This window comes from Rhineura floridana, chromosome 5 (assembly GCF_030035675.1).
Source record: "Rhineura floridana isolate rRhiFlo1 chromosome 5, rRhiFlo1.hap2, whole genome shotgun sequence".
In the NCBI taxonomy this organism is placed as follows: Eukaryota; Metazoa; Chordata; class Lepidosauria; order Squamata; family Rhineuridae; genus Rhineura; species Rhineura floridana.
Genome location: NC_084484.1, coordinates 20,674,757 through 20,693,013, shown reverse-complemented (window position 1 = coordinate 20,693,013; position 18,257 = coordinate 20,674,757).

Below are 18,257 nucleotides of genomic sequence, written 5' to 3'. Positions count from 1 at the left end.
CCCAGCTACTGCTGCCAGCCAATGATGTGTTACTTGAGGCTGATGGCTATCAGCTGGGGCTTAACTCTTTAGTATTCTCTCAGGCTTCCTTCCTGAGTGAGGGGCGGGGCTGTTTAAGCTTTTGGCTGCTTTTAATCTCAGCAAGGGGCTGCGCCTTCCAGGCAAGTCTTTTGTGTTTGTTGTTTTCCCACCTAGAACAGCCTGACCTTTCTTTAACCTAGGGAAACAGAGCTTGCGGTTGTGTTTCAGGAAGGCTGAGCTGCCCTTTTTAGCAAGGACTGAGCTGACTCTCTCCCTGTATGTATTGGTGGAGTTTCCTTTTCCCCCTTCTCTCCGGCTGGAATTTAGCCTTGTTTACAGTGTCCCCTGAAGCTTTCCTGCTAGGGTGGTGTTGAAAACTAGCTTTCTATACGCTTCCTTCTCCTAGGATCTGTCTCCTAAGATATAGGTTCTTTCAGGATTTGGCTCCTAGCTCAGGGTGACCTTGGGCTGCCCTTATTAGTTATTTCTCTGAGCTGTTTTACTTCAATTTAAATAATGGAATAAATGGGAGCTACTTACCCTCTTTTCGCTCTGCTGCTTAACTCGCCTTGACGCTTTGTCAGCTGGGGCCTTGACGCTTCATCAGCTGGGGCTCCCTCTAGCTCGTGGAGCTAGAGCTCTGTGAATTGCCATTTTAGGATTTAGCTCCTGGGCTCTGAAAGCCTCTGCCTAAACGTGACCAACTTAACCTATTTACAAAAAAGCTAACATCCAAACTGAATCAGAGTTAGATTAAAAGCAAAATAGAGGGCTGAATGAGCCAAACTGGAAAGACACAGTGCAGAGTAGGAAAAACAAGCCAGTCACCAAGGTGGCCGACCAGCAAAAAAACTCCTACTTGGCCCCCTAGAGGCAACCAGTGAAACTTGTACTGCACAGAGGCAGGACGGGCTCTGAGAGTTGAAAGAGGCTGGAAAGGGGGCAGAGCAGGCTTAGTAAGTTCCACAACCCCCCCGAGTGATATAGTGTGTGCACTAAGCACACCACATGGCTGAGGCCACATCAGGCTTTGGCATCGCCCAACTGCAAAGCCTGCTGCCCCTGGAGCTCTTTCAGAGCCCAGGAGCTAAATGGGGATTATTAATCCTAAAATGGCAATTCACAGAGCAATATACATAGGGTTGTATTCAACTAAGAGAACATTGGTGCTTACCTGGAGGTCATTTCTTCTGGATTGTGGTCCATCAGGACCCACCCTGTGCTATGTGGGATGGATGCAGAGCTTGGAAGATTACTTTTAAAAAGTAATAAATTACAGTTACAATTACTTGGCCCAAAAAAGTAGTAATTACCGTTACAATTACAATTGCTCTGAAAGTAACTGATTACTTTACTTTTTCTCAAAAGTAACCACTGCAATTACATTTCAGTTACTTTTTTAAAAAAACTCCTACAAGGTGCTGGCCTTGGCTGCTGCACATCTAAGAAGCGTAAAACAATATTAAAAATAAACACACACACACAGGGGGTAGTAGAATAAAAAAAAATCCATAAGATTAACATAATGGCATAACAGAATCTCACATCACCCCAAGCAATGAAGATACCCCAACTCTTGAAATCAAATTTTACACTTGAAATGCTTTTATAATATGTTTCTGTTATGTCTCAAAAGAACAAGATGCTCAAAGAGGATGTCAGACAAGGAATGTCTTTTCACAGTCATTACGTTGCCACCAGTACTGAACAGGCGTTCTACTGCAGCGCTTGAAGGCATGCCTGTGTTGTGCTGCAAAAAACACCGCAGCACACATGGAAAGCCATGGAGTGATGACACTTCCCTGCTGGGAGACCTCAGGTACCTCACCAGTTCCTCCTCAGCAGTGTCCACTGCTGACTTCTTGCCCTGGGGCAGAAAGTTAAAGAAGTCATCTTCTAAGTCATCTCCTTCCTGGTCTTTATCTGAAGACTGATCACTGTCCTCATTAAGTACACCCATCTTTATTTCAGCTTTCAACAAGGCTTCCATTGTGTATCTAAGAAAGAGAGAGGATATGTTAACACATATATGTTAGGAAACCATCATCTGCTCTTCATTTCCTGATGCTTGTCATGTCCCCTGGTTCAGGGTCCAGCCTGAGCCTGTGGATGATGACATGGAAGGTAGGAAGGTGACCAAGTCACCACACTCATGGGGCAGCACAGCAGACCCTTAAGGATTACCTGCAGCAACCCAAGGTTGTGATGAGGAGCCCCAGGAAGAAAAGGCCCAGCCCCTGCCTACCACCTTAAGCCCTCTGATGCCTCCCTTGAGACAACATTTCCCTTGGAGTAATCCACCCAACGGGCTTCCCTAATGTTCTTACTTGTTGGTATGGGTGGCGGCCTGACACGATTCCAGCCAATCTAGTTTGAAGCGAGGGTGTAGGCAGGCTGCCAGAAGAACCCTCTTGTCCTCCCAGATAGCTGCAAACCGCTTTCTTAGGGCTTCGTGCACACCTCTCAGCAGCTGAAAACAGTATGTGTACCTCTCAGGTTTGTTTTCCAGTCCTTCTAACTTGCGGTCCAGATTGCAGAGCGTTGGTAGCAAATACCCCATGAACATGCCGTTCTTCCGTTGCAGGATATCTAGGGACTGGGCTAGTGGCTCCATAATCTCTGTGTATTCCTGTACCACTTCAATCTCAGCAGCTGTGATCCTGGACAAGGAGCAGCGGTCCATTATGGCATGTATTTTTAGTGGCACAGTTGACAGGAGCTCATGTAGTTGCTTCAACGCATCAAAGGTGGAATTCCACCTGGTCTTATTCGGTACCTTCAGATACACACCATATTGCGCATGGATATACTCAGCAATCTTTGCTGACTGGTTCTGCTTGGACCACAACTTGCTGCACTTTCCCATCAAGGAATGAAACTGTTTCTTGAAAGGACCAAGAAGACTACTTTTGGAGGAGTCAGAAAGCATGGCCTCTATGTCTTGTGTTGCCACAAGGTTGAGGGAGTGGCTAGCACATCTCTGGTGTGGTGGTAAAACAAAATCCTCTCCTGAGTCTGCAGCTTCTTCCTCTGCCTCAGGTCCTGTGTCCAGGATCTCACAGATAGGCACGAACTCCACCTCAGCCTTCTCCTCCTCCTGGTTATCACCATCATCATCACTGGTGCCTGCAGCTTCCACTGGTTCTTTGGCCATGAAAACTCTGAACGCTTTCACAAAGTTGGAGCCATTGTCTGTAGTAGTGCACATAACTTTGTTGTGGATCCTGTACTGCACATGTACATCATGCAGTGCTTTTGAAAGGACATCGTATGTATGGCGCCCCTTCAGACGCTTACAAGCCAAGGCCCCGACCTCACGTTTCAGGGTAGTTGGGTTGATCCAGTGGGCTGTTACCCCAAAGTAACTCTTCTTGCCATTGGTCCAACAATCTGCAGTGGTTGCTATATATGCCACAGCACCCATTCGGTTTGCAAGAGTTTCTCTCATGTGGCATGCTCTCTTCTCAATTCTGTCTCTCAGAGTCTTGGCACATATGATGGTGAGATCTTTGGGGAGTCCAATGCGAACCAGATTAAGGAATGATGGTTTGTCCACAGTCTGAAGTGGTAATGTCTCCTCTACAATGAAATCAATGATTCTCCTGTCGAGATTGCTCTGGGTGACAGGCTCCCTGCCAGATCCCCACCTCTCAAGGGTTGTCTGCTGCTGCTTCAGCATTTTGGGAGGAGGGGTGTCATGCATTGGTTCAGGAAGGCCACGTTTCCTTGCCTTTATTGCTTCTTCAATTGCTCTCAGCTTCTCAGGGTGTGCCCTCTGAGGAAGAAGAACAAAGCATGAATCCAAGAAAAAAGGGAAGAGGAACTTCACAATTTAAACATAAATAGACAATGGACACTCTTTGAGGACCAGCATGACAAAGGCTTACCTCAAAATGTTTCTTCACATTGGATGAGGAGGAAACAGCTGATCTCAGATTTTTGATCCTTGGAAGGCAGTAATTGCATCGTACAACAACATTTTTCCCACTCTGGCTCACAAATGTACAAGCTTTCTCAAAGCCAAACCATGGTACTTGCTGTTCTGCAGATGTGGCTGTGGGCAACTGGCACTGCTTCATGCCCTCCTCCTCCTCATGCACAGGCCCTCCTTTCTGAACCTCACTTTCTAGTTTTGCCTCCTCAGGATCAACAAGCTGTGACTCAAGTGGCCGCACTAACTGACTGCTGCTCTCAGCAGCAAAACCTGCAACAGGCGTCTCTGTAATAAACAAGAGATAATGCTCCTATATGGGTGAACTTCAGCTGTGATGTGCCCCCATCTCTTCCCCATGCTGCAAGATGCCCCAGTCAGAGTGGAAGTAAGCAGGTCGATAGCACAATTAAAAGAGATCCTATTTGCATCATTTTTGCTCACTGAATAACCCTGCCTGGGCCAGTCTAACCTACTATCTCACAGGGTTGTTGTGAGAACAAAATGAGACTAGGGTTCAAATCCCCACATAGCCATGAAGCTCACTGGGTGACCTTGGGCCAGTCACTGCCTCTCAGCCTCATGAAAACCCTATTCATAGGGTCACCATAAGTTGGAATCAACTTGAAGGCGTTACATATATTTTTTATTTTGAATATGATGATTATGATAATAAATATGCAGCATTTCAAATTAATTCTGTATGAGAAGCATTCCATGCCAAGCTTGGAAAACCAAGGATGAGGTATAAAATGTAGACAAAAATACTTTTGACAAAATGCCGTTTATCTTTTATATCTATATCTATAATTAGCAATACAGCTGAATGATGTATGTAAAGTATTTTTTCTTTCCCTTTTCTTTTTTATTAATATTTTAGTACTACTGCTAAAGTTCTGATGAAAGAATAAAGCATTCATTAGCCAAATTCAAATGATTAGAACACATCACATAAATTCCACTGAAGTTGGAGTTTTTGCCATAGAAAATGAAAAAAACATATAACCTATGATAGTCCAATAGACAATCAGAACTAATATAAAACCCTATTGCTTCTCATTTGCAAATCTTGGAAGATCTAAGGTAACTCTAGATCATGTGAGTTCAGGTGATGCATGTTATGTACATTTGTATAGATATTAGCAGAGATTGTCAACAGTCTATCTCTCTCTGGGACTGGGAATCTCTCTCTTTCTCACAGAACATGAGTTTGAGAGCTGGGGGACTGAAAGGAGGAGCTGCAAGGACCCTACTTCTCACCTCTTCTCTGCCAAGAACAAAAAAATCAGCCTTAGGCCATTTATTATACGCCTAATGATTTTTTATTTTTATTATTATTATTATTATTACTGAGACAGTTTTTGTCCCACATACAATTCAGTCTTGTGATTAAACAGGACAAAAATACAAATAAAAAGAAAGATGGAGTTCAAATAAATATACAATAAAAAGCTAGCCGGCATTTTAAAAGGCAGGAGTGCTCTGTCTGGATGAAAACAGCACACAGGTATGCATGGGAACAACGGGGAGAGTTCAAAAAGGGGGTGAAGGAAGAGAAGTAGGCCAGAGCTTGGAAAAGTTACTTTTTTGAACTACAGCTCCCATCAGCCTAATCCAGTGGCCATGTTGCCTAGGGCTGATGGGAGTTGTAGTTCAAAAAAGTAACTTTTCCAAGCTCTGATAGGCCAAAGTTTTGGAAGTGCCTTGTGATTGATGGAGGGGGCGGCAGAGGCAAGGAGAGGCAGTGGGGGGGCAGAACAGTGCCGCGGAGGGGCGGGGGGCAGAACAGGGGGGCACACACACACACACACACACAAATCATCATCACTCACCTCCACAGCTCTTCGCCATTCTGCTGCTGCCTTCTCCTCCGTTGTCCTTGCCCTGGCTTTTTCCTCCAGCATCCATTTTGTCCTCTCAGACGCTAGCAGGCCCTGCCTATTCACCTCTTCCCTCGTGCATCCTAACACAGATCATGAGGGAAGAGAGAGTCTGCGCAGAGGTCCAATCAGTGTGAAGCACATGTCTTGTGTTAACCAATCACAGCCAGGAGCTGTCTTCCCCTTGTTCCCGCCCCCAAGTAACGTGCAACCTAACGTGGAAACGTTAAAGTTGCAGCTGAAAAGTAGGGAAATTACTAGTCGTTCCGTTACTTGCCAAATGTAATGGAATTACCCACTCATTATTTAAAATTGTAATGAATTACAAGTAACTCGTTAAAAATAACGAGTTACTTCCAAGCTCTGGATGGATGGTTGCCTTGCTTTCAAACTTCTTTGTACCTGTTTCTTGCATTGCATTGCTTGTTTCTATTTTTCTCTTTTACAGTTAACTAGTTACTGTTATGATACTGAATTGCCATAAAGGAAATAGGACTATTTTTTCTCTATTGCTCTGTTGTGTGCTCCTGTTTCTTTCTGTGTGTCTGTTTGTATGGGTTCCTGTGTTTGATGCCTGCCGGACTTGTCATGAAATGGACTGGGCTGTTGTCTTCATGAGAGCGTACTTACTTCCTTAGCTCTTTAGTGCAGTTCCTGTCTCTGGATGGTAGATGGCAGTAATCACCCATCTGATGGACCATCATCCAGAAGAAATTACCTTCAGGTAACAATCAACATCCTCTTTTCAGTGCAGAGGGAAGAAACACTGCAAGTTGCTCTTCCTGAATCACCAGTAGGCAGCATTTCCTCCCTGTACACTGTGAAACAGCAGCCCTTTTCTCAGTACACAGAGAGGAATCCAAGTCAGAGTTAGAGAAAGAAAGAGAAAGAAGCATGGAGGTAGAGGGGTGGGAAGATGGATTTAGATTTGAAAAGAAGCCCAGTTGCAGCATAGGAAGTGATTTCAGTATGAGGCCTCACTGTGCACAAGAAGAGAGTTAACACTTTCTTTCCCTGCTCTGACACTCCCACAGCTGCCTCCATGCAGCAATTAGTTTTTTCAATTATCCTACTGGTTCAAAAGGAGGCTTTTCCCAAGCCTTATGTAAATGTTGGGGGGAGGGGCAAGGAGACGCTGTAGTTCAGATGGGGAAGCTCCATGGGGCTGCATCTGATCTGCAGGCTGGCAGTTTCCCACCTCTGGCTGTGTGGAATATGCTTTCATATAAAGGAATGTACCTTAAAGCAGTATATTCTAATACAGACATTTTTACATTGGTTGGAACACGGAAGAGAAAAATCTGAAATAATATCTTGTCCTCATTAACAAGTACATGTTTCTCATTAATAAGAAAAATATTAAGATTTGCTTACAGATGGGCACTTGAACTTAGCACAGTGTGGTGTGCTAAAACATTAGATGCTACAAGCATTCAAATCCCACAAGTGCTAATATCTCATTTACAAGCTGGTGTTCCCTAATTACAGCATATCTTGTCTCAAGGAATCTAACCTTCTTAATTCAAAGGAACTTGCACTTCAAAGAGAGAAAGTAAAAACAACCCATCCAACTCATAAAATCAAAAGTTAAGTCACTTTAAAAAAATCAGACAGAACAAGACAGACAGTTGTACTACTACAAAGATGAGACTGTCTCATGTCATTTTAAACCTATTTAAAATAGAGGATTGTCCCCCCGAGTGTTACAATGATATAAGATTGGAGTGAAAAGGAGACAATTTCTTAGAAGTAAAGATGATTAGAAAGGAGCTGTTTGAGTGTAGTTAAGCAAAGGATTCTCCAGACAGAGATAAAAAAAAGTCAGTCTCATAGTACTGAAAAACTTACCAGGTTAAATATTTTTCTCCTGTTAAAACATAAGAACATAAGAAGAGCCTGCTGGATCAGGCCAGTGGCCCATCTAGTCCAGCATCCTGTTCTCACAGTGGCCAACCAGTTGACTGGGGGAAGCCCACAAGCAGGACCCGAGTGCAAGAACACTCTCCCCTCCTGAGGCTTCCGGCAACTGGTTTTCATTTTTTTACAATAATTTTTATTCAAATTTTCATAAAACAAACAAAACAAAATCATAAAACATTCAAAGACAAAAAACAAAACAAAACAAAAATGATTAAACAAAAAAATAAAATGTTGACTTCCCATTTGTCGCAGATCAGTTATAGGTCTACAATATATAACAATCCTGTCTCTTAAATTATATTATAAAATCACTTTCCTCCAGTAGTTATCTTAATTAATCATCAAATCTCATAAACATTACTTTATTCTTTCCACAAAAAGTCAAAGAGAGGTTTCAATTCTTTAAGAAATATATCTATCAATTTTTCTCCAAATAAACATGTCGATTAATCAAGCTCGTTAATAATAATAATAATCTTATTGTCATAACCATACTCCAGATAAACATATCGATTAATCCATCTCATCAAAATCTGTTAGGTCCAATAATTTCAATAGCCATTATTCCATTATCCATATTAATTCCATCTTCCATCTTCAATAATCCTGTTAAGTCCAGTAATTTCAGTGTCCAATCTTCCATTATCAGTATTCCATAATAATCTTGCTGTCATAGCCATAGTCATATAATAAGAGTCTGATGGGAATTTCCTCTATCCCAAATATTTTCTTGCTATCGATTCTGAATAAGTTGCTGAAATATTGTTGTAAAGTCATATCTCTGTTCTTCTTTTTTACAAAATGCACTGGCTCATCTCTTGAGAGTTTTTCCATTGTCACATGGCTGCAGTTAATTCCATAGATTTTCTCTATATCAAGCTCCATCACGTCATTCCAGTCCAGAAAATTATCCAAGCCATTGATAACTTTATCTCTAATATCTTCATTAATTTCTTCAGAGATAACATTAAATTCCAAACAGTAGATTTTATTTTTAATATCCATAAACTCCAGATCTTTTTCCAATTCCACATTTGTTCCAATCTCCAGGGCTTGTATCTTCCCTTTATTTTTTCTTTTCTCATCTCTGATCTCATTCTCCTCTCTCACAGGATCCCCTATTTCTTTAAGCTCCTGCGTCATTTTGCTCAGTTCAATTTTCAGCTCCTTACTGCCCTGTCGCAGGGTTTGTTTAATTATCTCAATCTCATCCATTATTTTCTGAAACATAATTACTTCCAGATTCTCAGCCACTTTCTTGATTGCCATTTTTAAAACCACGAAAACAAAACAAAACAAAAATAAAGAAGAACCACTTCTTATTTCAGCAACAATTGGGTTAATATTCCAGGCTTGATGACATCACAGTATAAACAGAGCAGCCTGCCTTATCTCTCTATGTTCAAGAATACAAAACAAATTTAGTTCCCAGCATCAAAACAGTTAGTGGCGTCGTGAAGAAGCAGATTCGTCAAAATAAAATAGACCAAAAAGAGAATAGTCCCAGACAATATAATGTTCCAAAGTTCATATTTTTAATTTTTTTTTTCCTCGGAATAGAAATCCCTCTTCTGTTTATATCTTTAGAATGCACTTCCAGGACAGCTTTTTGCAATAGAAACAGAGATAAGCTGTTAATTTCATGAATAACAGAGAAGAGTTATAGCTCACCCAGAAGTTCTTTAAAGCTGATTCATTTGACAAATCTCTTTTTGCTGCAACAATTTAAACCAAGTAAAAAAAAGAATAGAAAGAAGGGTGCTTGCCTGTTAGTCCATTTTCTCTTTGAAGAAAAGATAAACGTGTCGCATTAATCAGATAGAGCTTGTTCGGAAGTCCGTCCGGCATTGCTGGCTGGACCTTTTCTCATAAATTAATGAAATCCAGTCCTCCCAACAAAAACAGGCTTTTGAGGTTGATCTCTACGTTTCTCCCTGCCCGGGAGAAATTTCATCAGTCAAAAAAAAAAAATGTTCTGACTGATTTATATCTGAATAAGCTTCTTCTGAGGCGGGAGCCCGTCTCAAAAGCAGGCACAAGCGAAGTCACCCTTCCCGGAAGTCCCCGGCAACTGGTTTTCAGAAGCATGCTGCCTCTGACTAGAGTGGCAGAGCACAGCCATCATGGCTAGTAGCCATTGATAGCCCTGTCCTCCATGAATTTGTCTAATCTTCTTTTAAAGCCATCCAAGCTGGTGCCCATTACTGCATCTTGTGGGAGCAAATTCCATAGTTTAACTATGCGCTGAGTAAAGAAGTACTTCCTTTTGTCTGTCCTGAATCTTCCAACATTCAGCTTCTTTGAATGTCCACGTGTTCTAGTATTATGAGAAAGGGAGAAGAACTTTTCTCTATCCACTTTCTCAATGCCATGCATAATTTTATACACTTCTATCATGTCTCCTCTGACCCGCCTTTTCTCTAAACTAAAAAGCCCCAAATGCTGCAACCTTTCCTCGTAAGGGAGTCGCTCCATCCCCTTGATCATTCTGGTTGCCCTCTTCTGAACCTTTTTCCAACTCTATAATATCCTTTTTGAGATGAGGCGACCAGAACCGTACACAGTATTCCAAATGCGGCCGCACCATAGATTTATACAACGGCATGATGATATCGGCTGTTTTATTTTCAATACCTTTCCTAATTATCGCTAGCATGGAATTTGCCTTTTTCACAGCTGCCGCACACTGGGTCGACATTTTCATCGTGCTGTCCACTACAACCCCGAGGTCTCTCTCCTGGTCGGTCACCGCCAGTTCAGACCCCATGAGCGTATATGTGAAATTAAGATTTTTTACTCCAATATGCATAATTTTACACTTGTTTATATTGAATTGCATTTGCCATTTTTCCGCCCATTCACTCAGTTTGGAGAGGTCTTTTTGGAGCTCTTCGCAATCCCTTTTTGTTTTAACAACCCTGAACAATTTAGTGTCGTCAGCAAACTTGGCCACTTCACTGCTCACTCCTAATTCTAGGTCATTAATGAACAAGTTGAAAAGTACAGGTCCCAATACCGATCCTTGAGGGACTCCACTTTCTACAGCCCTCCATTGGGAGAACTGTCCATTGATTCCTACTCTCTGCTTTCTGCTTCTTAACCAATTCCTTATCCACAAGAGGACCTCTCCTCTTATTCCATGACTGCTAAGCTTCCTCAGAAGCCTTTGGTGAGGTACCTTGTCAAACGCTTTTTGAAAGTCTAAGTACACTATGTCCACTGGATCACCTCTATCTATATGCTTGTTGACACTCTCAAAGAATTCTAATAGGTTACTGAGACAGGACTTTCCCTTGCAGAAGCCATGCTGAGTGATGTCACTGAGATGCATATTTCTGGGCTTGGAAATTCAAGCCTCACAAGCTAGTAACACTTGCCATAAATACATGGGTGGGTGAAGGGGGAAATACTTTAAACTATCAGCCACTCTAGCCATTGCATAGAACAAGGCTTCCCCCCTCAGGCATTACTATATTTAATATAATATAAGCCTACACAAAAGCCACCAGCAAATGGGTAAGTATTGATTTTGTGGGTTCTTACCATATCCCAGAACTTACGTGATACTGGACCATCCAAAACCTGAGAGAGATCTCTTTTCAGGCTTCTGAAAGAAGAAAATGTTGAAAGCTGCACAGGGCTGGAAGGGTGGGTGAGAAGGGGGGAGAGAGAAAGCAGTGTCTAAACGAAATATTTATTGGTAGAAATAAAGCTTAGTTGGGAGCAGCTAATTCTGCTGCTTCTCCCAGTTCAACAACATAAGCTATTGGGGATAAACTAAATGACACAACAAAAGTAGACAAGTCAGAAATGGAGATGGGAATATCATATGGATACATATATATATACGTAATTGTGATTAACCAAACAGAGGTTTTTATTGCATTAACAAAACGTTTCAGCTTCCGCCTTCATCAGCTGCCAACATACAAATGCTGTTACCAAGGTGGCAGTTATAGAGCTTTGGGGATGGAATGCTCAGAGGAGCTTCATTTGCAGGAGCTAAGTAGTGGTGGTACTGTCCTCCAGGTTCAGGCCATGTGGTGCCAATGTGTCCAGAGAGTAAATCCAAAAGTTCTCCCCTTTGGTCAATGCTGCTGGATCTGCTGGCATCTCTATCGCTGTTATGGAAAAGTCCAACAGGCTGTGACCCTCGATTTTAAAATGCTTTGCAACTGGTTGCTCCACTTTTTTTGTCAAGATTGTCGACTTGTGGTTCCTGAAGCACGTGCATAGGTCAGTTATGGTCTTTCCTACGTATTAGATATGACATCCTGGTCTTTTGCACTCAACGATGTAAACTATATTGCAAGACCTGCAGGTGATGTTCTGTTTGATGTAATATGTCCTGCCTGTCCTAGTGCTTGTAAAAGTGGCTGTCTCCCTGAGGTACACAAAAAAAATGGAGCAACCAGTTGCAAAGCATTTTAACATCGAGGGTCACAGCCTGTTGGACTTTTCCATTACAGCGATAGAGATGCCAGCAGATCCAGCAATTCTCTAGCCAGGTAAAGTGTGCAAAAATGTATAACCTAGGATAAAGTGTGCATACAAATGATTATATTAGTGAAAATAACTTACAAATGTATTACTTATGAGGAAACTGGTTTGGTAAAAATGTGTATATTAAGCAAAATTGTATTAAAATGTGTATGTTAGAAGAAATCCACAATAAAATGCTGATAAATTTTCATGAGGGCTTGTAAAAAAAACAACCCCCCCCACTAAACTGAAGAGGAAATGTGGAGAATTGAATTAAAGATTGGAAAAATGAGAATCTGAGAGAAACTTAACTTGACATAGTCACTCATCCCTATGGATGCGTAGTGACAAACAGGGCCGGCTCCAGGAATGCAGGGGCCCTTGGGCAGCAGCTTGCCCTGGGCCCCAGCGCGTGTGCGTGTGCGCAGCCCACCCCACCCCACCTACTTGTCTCCTGTCTTTTACTATTGCCATTAACCAAGATGGCGGCCGCAGTTTCTCTAAGGGGATGAAGCCTCTGCCGCTATCTTTGGTGATGGCACGCATGCGTGCTATGCACGCGCATCTCTGCCATCAACTAAGATGGCAGCAGGGGCTTCAGTACCTTAGGGAAACCACGGCCGCCATCTTTGTTAAGGGCAACGGTAAAAGACAGCAGACAGGTAAGTGACAAAGTGCCCTGGTGACAAAGACCTGAAACAGTGCATGGAGGGAAAGGTTTTCACTGATAGCAAAATAACAATCAAGAACTGTGTGTAGAGCAACAACAGATTTTCTTTTTAAAAGTAAAGGAGAACACAAGTCTTTCTGCTGGTTGGGCAGCAAATTAGTGTTGTCAGAAGTTCTCAGAAATATTAATCTACTTAAACCAAACCATTATCCTGAAAATCACAGCCTGTCATGGTGACAGCCCATTATAGTTGTCTAGATGACAAGTTTAATCATAACAAAACTGAGACCTTGGTCTCTCTCTCTCTGCATGGTAGTTCTCGTCTCTCAGACCCTCCTTCACATAAGCTGCAGCTACGTGGGAGTCAATTCCTCATGGGTACATGGTGTATGTGGAGGGGCAGATTGCAGAAGTCTTTTTCATACAGTTGTAATCTTCCCACCCAGCAAGGGGTTGATTGGGTGGGAAAAGGTCCCATGATCAGATCCACCCATGTGGTTGTGTTATTCACATAGTCTGCAACAGGAGTGCAGCAGCTCCCATACCACAGTGGCTATTCCTGCTTCTACACACATATTAAAGGTAAAAGAGTCAGCTCTCTTTTTTACCTGGCCATCCCAACACAAACAACAATATACTAAAGGATGCATCCTTTTAAAAGGACTAGGTAGCAATTAATGTGAAAGACCCTCTGCCTGAGACTGTTGCTAGTCAGATTAGATGGACAAATAGTATGACCTCTTACAAATCAGCTTCCTATGCCCTTATGTTATCTAAGTGCAGGATTGAAATGAAAGCTTAAATTAGTTTAAACCAATGAGATACACATTAGCACCTACTAATGTCTGCATATCCAGCAATTGCTTGAGGCATAGCTACAGTGGTATAATAGGTTTTCAAAGTTGGTAACTCTATGGGCAGCGTCCAACTGAACAGCTCTGCTAGCACCTTTGGAACTTACCCATCTTCTCCTTTCCCTGTACCCCCATTTGTTCTGGAGGGTTGCTCCCCCCAAAATAGATATAGGGGGTGGACAGAGAAAGGTGAAGGCAGGGAAGTTCCATTGCTTAGTTAAAAGTCCTTGTACAAGTCGAACTGTATAGCTGGATACCGCCCTATGTAAAAACCACTGGAAATGGGACAGCAGAAAACGTGACACCCAATTCACATTCTGAGCAACAGAAAAAACCAGTTTCTGAGCTTCACTGAAGTTGGAGTTTGCAGATGTTGAGTCCCCAAGACGTGTTTCAGAAGCCAGTGTCAGTCAGACCATGGAACTCTTCTAATGCATTGTGAGACTAATATTTCTAACTAGCCAAACAGCCAATTTTAGAATCGGAAGGCCAGGCTTCCAAATCAGCTTGATTTCCAAACAGGCTTGTGCTCAAGGACTTCTCAGTTTGCAAATTATTTTAAGCATGTTGATAGAACATCAAGTTAGAATCCACTGGCAATTCCAGCTCAGTCCAACAAGAAATGCTGCACAAATAAGTTTGATGTGGATTTGTGAAATATAATACACAGAGATTTCCAGAATTATTTATTTCTTTATTTAGACCATTTACGTACCTCTTATATTTAAATAAAACTCTAACTGGGGTACAACATAAGTCAAAACATTGTAAGACAGCAGATACAAAAAACCACAATCAACAATCAACAATCAAATAAAATAAAATACAATTAACTGAACAAAACTTCCTCTTAGAATCAACATATAGTATAAACACCGCATATAAAATTAAGTACAAGAAATAGAAGGAAAAATCATCACATAGACTAAACAAAATATCCCCTAGCCTTCAAGAAAAAATAAATAAAAATCAAGTTAAAAATCAAGGTTATTTTTAACCAAAGTAGATTAAACAAAATCAGCTCATTTCTTCATCACAGCAAAACAATTAGAACCAGCCCCTTTTATCAAAGAATTATATCTAACTACAGCTATATCTATCTATCTATCTATCTATCTATCTATCTATCTATCTATCTATCTATCTATCTATCTATCTATCTATAGATATCATTCAGTTTACTCAAACACACCCTTACAAGATCAACACAGTCACAATCAAACATATCAACATTCCAAACTAACAAGTTCAAGCTTACTATTTTAGCACACCTCAAATCACAGTCTGCAAGCACTCACATAATTCAACCTCACATCCTAAAAACAGCACACTTGCGTATACATACCATGAGAACCACTCATATCTACAGAGTTAGCCGGTATAGCCCAATGGGGAAGAGAGCCTGGCTGGGAGTCCAGAGTCTGTGAGTTCAAATCCCCACTTTTGTCTCCTGGGTGTCAAGGGCCAGCTAAAGATCAGGGGTTTCATGTCCTGCCACCGGTGCAGCCATGCATAGTCCCCAGGAGCCCAGTTGCCCCCCAGCTGGCAGTTGCGGACAAGGAAGGGGTGGGCTTGTGCAGCTGTGGCAAGCTGGGCAGGCCCTAGCCAGCTGGGGAGGTCTAGTCTTAGAAGGAGGCAATAGTAAACCCCCTCTGAATACCGCTTACCATGAAATCCCTATTCATAGGGTCGCCATAAGTCAGGATCAACTTGAAGGCAGTCCATTTTCATTTTCACAATCAAATAATGCACACACTAAATAAAACACATACCAGAATTAGGGCCCTAAAGGTCCAATGCATTGTATCTATTATATATATATCACTGTCTGTTTATCTGCTGCCTCATTTAATTTTTTATAGAAATATAATTGAATGAATTTGGTATTACAAATCGCCAGGCTATTTCTCCTGAGCACATTAACAGAACTTAAGTACTTTGTGACTCTTATTCTGAAGAGCTTTTTTTTTACCTTTTAATGCCCACACAAAGCCCAGCTGAAAACAATTCCATGGAACTGTATTTTGAAGGAGAGAGAGAGAAAGAAAGGAGCACCAGTTTTGGATTCCAGCCAGGCTTCAGGAATAATTGGTTTTAAAAGATTGAGTGGGTTTACTCCTACTTCTCCTCATGTCAGCTGCACAAGACCTCTTGGATTCAGTGGGAGCAGAATTTGACTTTAATTGCATAATTAAAGTTGAGCTTATTTGTTCTCAGGATTTCATAGGAGCCTTAGATGATTGCTACTAACTTGTGATGACTTACTGAAAGTTCAAGATATGGTGCCCCGCTCGCCATGCAGCTGACGAGCGGGGCAAGGTTGCAGGTGGGGCTGAAGACACTGCCTCCATCTTTAAAGGTAAGGACAGCTAGGTGGCCCCCTTAGGCACCTTTGCAGGTGATTGGCAGTTCCGGAGGCCTGTCTCTCAGGGCTTTACGGCTCTAGAGCAAGATATGGGCTGCTTCTGGGGCCAACTTATCCTCATCTATCCAGGGGTTATACGGTCCCGGGTGGGGATGACGTGGGAAGGCCCCCCTACTCACCTGCAAGGTGTGGCCGGGGTAAAGGGTAAGCAGATGGGTTTGCCCTTGCCCCAGCAGGGGCTGGTCGCCCGAGAGCTGTGTGGCAAGCTACTTGCTTATAGACAGTTCCCGCACCTAGGTTTCCCTCTGCAGGTCACTTTAAATTGGGTTTTGTTTGCTGTAATTTAATAAAGTGGCCCTTGTTCAACCCAAGTTGATGTCTCTGTGTCTTATTTCACCCCTCAACTGCAACTGCCATCACTCCTGCCTTCATCAGTATATAGAAATGCATTTCCAAATAGTGGGGAACTAAGAAAAAAACCACAGAAGGTTATTTACTTATTATTTCATTTTATATACTGATTTTCATGTAAGATCACAGAGTGGTTTACAGGTCAAGTACAGGGTATACAACAAAACACAAAAAACAATTAGGTAATACATTTAAATCACCAAAACTATTCATAACTTTAAAGCAGCAACAAAAAAATTCATTCCAAAAGACTGTTTAGCAACTCAGCATTAAAAACTCATTTATTTGTTTATTTTATTAATGTATCCCACCCTTCCTCCCAGAAGGAGCCCAGGGCGGTAAACAGAGGACTAAAAACATCTTAAAACATCTCACAAACAAGGCATCTTTAAAACATCTTTTGAAAATAATTTAAAAACATCTTTAAAAGCTTAAAAATTACACAACAGTAAAAAGACCCAAAGCTCTGGGTGAAGAGGTGTGTCTTCAACAGATGTCGAAATTGAAATAATGATGAAATTACATTTTGTATGAATATAGATGACATATACATTGAAGTGCCTAGAAAGTTATAAACTGTGGATGCTTAGCATGACCTATGAATTACAATAATGATATTAGGGTATGACAATCCAAACACTGGTCATGCTGTGGCACAGTATAACAGAGTAGCGAAGTCAATGCAGCCCTGTTGCTTATGCCTGCCAGAAGATATGGAGCTGGCACAACAATCAGACCTTGATCAGGCCCAATGCCATCATGTGATGACAGTGGAGCCACCTTGGGATTGAGGCTAGTTCAGCTCCTCCCATCCCCAGAACATCCTGTGGGGAGGGTTTCAGGGCCTTACTTCCACATACCTGCATGTTTGGTGAGTGGAATAGGGAGCTCCACACCAGTGACACTGGCATCAGTCTGCAGAGGGAGGCCAGTAGGGCTGGGCAGAATGGCACCTCCGCCCAATCCACTGTTACCCCTCCAGCCCGGCACAAAGGGATTTCAGTTGCAGCCTAATTTAGCATTTGTATAGCATGTTTCAAGCACTCAAGCTTCTAATCTCACTAATTCTTTCAATAGCACTGTAAAGTAAGCCAGTATTATTTAGTACTGCGTGGAAAGTTGTCACATGCACTTTTAGCAAACTATCCGAAAAATGCACGTAGACGGACACACAAAGAAATCCTTTTCAGACCCTCTGTATGTGAGAAGGTGGGGAGGCACACTGAAGTTGGGAGCTGCTGCAATATTTACAAGTTGTTAGTGATTACTATCTGAAGCAGATATTTTAGAGGGAGGAGGTAGATGGAAAAGTCCATTCTTCTGGTTGGTGGCTACCACTGGATGTCATCCAATGAAACATAATTTAACACTGAAATAGAAAACAATTTGTAAATACTGCAATGGTTTAACCAGTGGCCACTTTGGGTTCATACACAGACTGATTTCTGTACTTATTTGTATGTTAATCATTTCCTTACCTTTTATATATTTATAGTCCTTGATCCTATCCCTTCAGATCAAGGTGGCTAATTGCAATTTCACCAAAATTATCAAAGGGTTCAAGATCTCTAAGTAATGGACATGGACAGCTTAAGGAAACAATGGAGGACAAACTACTATATATTCTTACCACTAATTGTAACAATTTCTTTCCCTATTGCTCCAACTTTTTCAAAAAAATCAACCTTTCTCACAAGGTACAAATTAAGTTTCATTGGCTTCC